Below are 6000 nucleotides of genomic sequence, written 5' to 3'. Positions count from 1 at the left end.
TGTATAGATCAATAGGGCTTCGAGAGAGGGAGAGCTTTTGACTTATTTTCTCTCGCTTGGTTTTAAAAACTTTATTTGTTCTTTTGGATGACATTATCAGTTTAGATGTGTGTTTGATCATAAGCTTTGATTGTTTAGAAGCTACCACATTATTACCTTTGAAATATCTACATCATGATCATTCACATGTTGGATGGTGATATGTGCATTGCTATTCATTCTTATCATTTATGTGCACCACCAAGTTGTATGTAACATGGAAGAGTAAGCCATGATCCTAATAGATTGCACATTTGCATTCAAACGAAATTTAAAACAATGCACAAATTTAGGGGGAGCTATTGCTTTTCACATACCTCTCAAAGCGTTGATCCTAATCACTGATTATATGTTTTGTCAAAGCTTTGCTCTATATGTTGTCATCAATTACCAAAGAGGGAAAGATTGAATGCACAATTGCTCCCTTAAGTGGTTTTGGTAATTAATCACAACATATGCATCATTGGACTCATGAATTTATCCAAGTACATTTTAGAAATTTTCAAAGATGCTTTGGATATAGGATTGTGTGGAGATGCCCACTTGATGCAAGGAAGGAATAGGATCGGATAAAGCTTCAAGCAAGAAGACTCTTCATTTTACACTTTGTGAGAAATCAATTTTCGAGTCCATAGGAAAGCCAATACTATTAAAAGGGGATGAGGTATTATGATGAATTGGTTGCTCAAGTGCTTAGAGATAGCGACCAAAAATATTCGGCCACTTCCCTAGAAAATATATTTGTCCCAAGCCAAATATGCAAAATAGGTGCCACCAAAATTTCCCACTCGGCTATACTTTAACTCTCACACAGTTCCTATGCCAATCCCACCATCTCGGTACAACCAACTTTCCTATCGGTGCCACCGATATGGGGTGACCAACTTTCATTTAAGATAATTTCAAGTTTCGGAATTTTCGAGCTTGAAGTCGGTCTCGCCAAGTTCGTAAAACCAGTCTAGGTCATCGTATCGGTACCACCGAGATTCATATATCGGTATCACCTAGAATTAAAAGATGACACATTTAGTGCAACTCGGTACCACCGAGATTAACATTTCGGTGTCACCGAGTTGGGCAATAATGTTGTAACGGTTGGATTTTGGGAGATCCATATATATACCCCTCCACCTACCTCACACTTATAGAGGAAGCACTCAGAACACACTTACACTTGCAAGATCCATTTTTCTGTGAGATATCCACCTACTCATTTTTTGAGATAAAGAGATTCCATTCCAACCATTTGAACCTTGATTTCTAGCCTCCCAAAGGTGCTTCACACAAGATCAATCTCTCCTACCCCTTCCAAATTTGAGAGAGAGTGATTCAGTGTTGAGGATACTATCTTTAGAAGCACAAGAGCAAGGAGTTCATCATTCTACCAGATCTATTACCTTTTGGAGGGTGGTGCCTCCTAGATTGGTTAGGTGCCGCTTGGGAGCCTCCTACTTCGTGTTGTGGAGTTGAACCAAGATGTTTGTAAGGGCAAGGAGATCGCCTATTTTGTGAAAATCTACCATGAGTAAGGCTAGTCCTGTGTGGACGGAAGCCGTGGTGAAATAGACAAGGCCGGTTCTTCGTGGAGTCCTTGTGGGTGGAGCCCTCCATCGACTCACATAGTCGTTACCCTCTATGGGTTGAAGTCTCCACTAACATGGACGTATGATAGCTCCACCTATCGGAACCATGCCAAAAATCACCGTGTCAACCTTTGCATTTGATCTCCCTACCTTACCCTCTATTTACACTTGCAAGATTTACTTTCCACTACAATACTCTTAGATATGCATGTGTAGGGTGTACTTTACTAATAATAGTTGCTAAAACTGGCCCACACTAAAAATTGGGAAAAGGCTAAATTTTTATCTTGTCAAGTAGTCTAATTACCCCCTTCTACTTTTGATCCTACAGAACTTTATTATGCATGATTATTAAGTCTATGTAAGTTTTTTATTTATGAGTCCTATTTGGACAATTAGATGATTAGATCTTGAGAGCGAGTGATGCATAGTTGTGGGTTCAATCTTGCGGTGTACTCAATAAGTGACAAAAGGGGCATCGGGGCATGTGTTTGTATTAGTACTACTAAAGATAAAACGATGGGGACTAAACATATTCCATGCCATACTTTGTCTACATCATGTCATTTTACTTAATGCTTTACTCTCTTTGTTAGTAGATGCAGAATATCAGGAGATGTGTTACTTTGTTTATTTTGTACTTAGCATGATCGAATTGGTGTAATATTAGTAGATGCAGAATCATTTCAGTATAGTTGTCACAGACGTCATGCCTATATGCATGATCATTGCCTTTAATAACATCATAACTATGCGTTTTTCTATGAATTGTCCAACAATAATTTCTCTATCTACTGTATGCTATGTTCTTGAGACAGATGCCTCTAGTGAAAACTATGGTACTCGGGTCTATTCCACATATTTACCTAAGATCCATTTACGTGTTGCAATTTACTTAACTTTTATTTATTTTGTATTTTATCTAACTATCACTACTAGATTTAAACTTTGCCATTAACGAGTACAAGCGGATTTACAAACACCTTGTCTGCGTTGGATGGAAGTATTTTCTCTTGTTTGTGCATAAGTGTCGACGGTCGATAAATCTTGGTTCTCACTATGGGAAATACTTGTTGCTACTCTACAACATCAACACCTTCCTCTTCTGGGAAAACCCAACACACCCACAAAGTTGCAAGTCCAAAGTATATCTCTCCTGATCCAAGGGGCAAATCTTGTCTTGCTCAACCATGTGTGGCAACTGTTGGGCAACGTAGCATAAATCCCAAAATTTTCCTACGCATATTCAGATCTTCATATGGAGAGACCAGCAATGAGAGAGGGGTGAGTGCATCTTCATACCTTTGAAGATCGCTAAGCGAAAGCATTGCTAGAACGCGGTTGATGGAGTCGTACTTGCGGTGATTCAGATCGCGGTGTGATTCCGATCTAGTGCCGAACTACGGCACCTCCACGTTCAACACACCTGCAGCCCGGTGACGTCTCCCGCACCTTAATCCAGCAAGGAGCAGGGAGAGGTTGGGGGAAGATCTCTGGCAGCACGACGACGTGGTGTGGATGGAGAGACGAGGTCTCCCGGTAGGGCTTCGCCAAGCACCGCGGGAGGAGGAGGAAGGAGGGGAGCAGGGATGCGTCGAGAGGAGAGAAAACCATGTGCAAAACAGCCCCAAACCCCTCTCTATTTATAGGAGGAGGCGAGGGGGGTTCCACCCCTAGGGTTTCTCCCCTAGCTGGTGCGGCAGTCCCCCCAGATGGGAGGTGTGGCGGCTATGGCAGGGGGAGGGGTGGCGCACCCCTTAGGTGGGCCTTAGGCCCACGAGCGCCAGGGTTCCCCCCTTCTCTCCCTCCTGTTCCTTGGGCCTCTTGTGGGAGGCGCACCAGCCCACTTTGGGCTGGTTGGCCTCTCCCTTTTGGCCCATGTTACCTCTTGGGCCTGGTGGCCCCTCCTGGTGGACCCCCGGGACCATTTTCAGTGGTCCCGGTGGTCCCGGCACGCTACCGGTGACGCCCAAAACATATCAATCTTTACCTCCGGACCATTCCGGAGCTCCTCGTGACGTCCGGGATCTCATTCGGGACTCCGAACAACTTTGGGTAACCTTGTATAACATTTCCCTATAACCTTAGCGTCATCGAGCCTTAAGTGTGTAGACCCTACGGGTTCGGGAAGCATCCATACATGACCGAGACGTTCTCCGGTCAATAACCATCAGTGGGATCTGGATACCCATGGTGGCTCCCAGATGTTCCACGATGATCTCATCGGATGAACCACGATGTCAAGGATTCAATCAGTCCTGTATACAATTCCCTTTGTCTGTCGGTATAGATCTTTCTTGAGATTCGATCGTCAGTATACCTATACCTTGTTCAATATCGTTACCGGTAAGTCTCTTTACTCGTTCCGTAGCACGTCATCGTGTGACTAACTCCTTAGTCACATTGAGCTCATGATGATGTTCTACCGAGTGGGTCGAGAGATACCTCTCCGTCACACGGAGTGACAAATCCAGATCTCGATTCGTACCAACCCAACAGACTGTTTCAGAGGTACACGTAGTGCACCTTTATAGTCACCCAGTTACATTGTGAAGTTTGATACACCCAAAGCACTCCTACGGTATCCGGGAGTTGCACAATCTCACGGTCGAAGGAAAAGACATTTGACATTAGAAAAGCTTTAGCATACGAACAATACGATCTAGTGCTATTCTTAGGATTGAGTCTTGTCCATCACATCATTCTCCCAATGATGTGATCCCGTTACCAATAACATCCAATGCCCATGACCAAGAAACCATGATCATCTATTGATTAACGAGCTAGCCGACTAGAGGCTTGCTAGGGACACATTGTGATCTATTTATTTGCACATGTAGTATTTTTTCCTGTTAATACAATTATAGCATGAACAATAGACGATTACATGAACAAGGACATATGATAATGACCATTTTATTATTGCCTCTAGGGCATATTTCCAACAGTCTCCCACTTGCACTAGAATCAATAATCTAGTTACATTGTGATGTATTGAAGACCCAAAAGCATTATGGTATTGATCATGTTTTGCTCGAGGAAGAGGTTTAGTGAATGGGTCTGCAACATTCAGATCCGTGTGTACTTCACAAATCTCTATTACTCCACTCTAGACATGGTCCTGGATGGAGTTGTAGCGGCGTTTGATGTGCTTGGTCTTCTAGTGAAACCTAGGCTCCTTGGCTATGGCAATGGCCCTAGTGTTATCACAGAAGAGTGTCATTGGACTCGACGTGCTTGGAACCACTCCAAGGTCGGTGATGAGCTCCTTCATCCAAATCCTTCATGAGCCGCTTCTGAAGCAGCTATGTACTCCGCTTCACATGTAGATGTTGCCACGACTTCTTGCTTGCTACTGGACCAGCTCACTGCCCCACCATTCAAAACATACACTTATCCGGTCTGTGACTTAGAGTCATCCGGATCTGTGTCGAAGCTAGCATCGACGTAACCCTTTATGACGAGCTCTTCATCACCTCCACAAACGAGAAACATCTCCTTAGTCCTCCTGAGGTAGTTAAGGATATTCTTGACCACTGTCCGGTGTTATATCAGGTCCACTTTGGTACCTCCCTACCAAACTTATGGCAAGGTTCATATCAGGTCTGGTACACAGCATGGCATACATTAGAGAGCATACAGCTGAAGCGTAGGGGACAATACTCATCTTCTCTCTATCCGCTGCCGTGGTCGGTGGCTGAGTCTTACTCAATCTCATACCTTGCAAAACTGGCAAGAACCCTTCCTTTGAGTTTTCCATATTGAACTTCTTCAATATCTTGTCAAGGTATGTGCTTTGCGAAAGACCTATGAGGCGCCTCGATTTATCTCTATAGATCTTGATGCCTAATATGTATGCAGCTTCTCCAAGGTCCTTCATTGAAAATATCTTGTTCAAATAGGCCTTTATGCTCTCCAACATCTCTATGTTATTCCCAATCAATAATATGTCATCCACATATAGTACGAGGAAAGCTACGGAGCTCCCACTCACTTTCTTGTACAGACAGGCTTCTCCGTAAACCTGTATGAACCCAAACGCTTTAATCACCTCATTAAAGCGAATGTTCCAACTCCAAGATGCTTGCACCAGCCCATAGATGGAGCGCCGGAGCTTTCACACTTTGTTAGCACCCTTGGGGTGGACAAAACCTTCTGGTTGCATCATATACAACTCTTCCTTAAGATTCCCGTTCAGGAACGCTATTTTGAAGTCCATTTGCCAAATTTCATAATCATAAAAGGCGGCAATTGCTAACATGATTCGGACTGATTTCAGCTTCGCTACGGGAGATAAAGTCTCCTCGTAGTCAATTCCTTGAATTTGTCGAAAACCCTTTGCGACAAGTCGAGCTTTATAAACGATCACATTACCGTT

This window comes from Hordeum vulgare, chromosome 5H (genome assembly GCF_904849725.1).
Source record: "Hordeum vulgare subsp. vulgare chromosome 5H, MorexV3_pseudomolecules_assembly, whole genome shotgun sequence".
In the NCBI taxonomy this organism is placed as follows: domain Eukaryota; kingdom Viridiplantae; phylum Streptophyta; class Magnoliopsida; order Poales; family Poaceae; genus Hordeum; species Hordeum vulgare.
Note: the sequence above shows the minus strand (reverse complement) of the source record.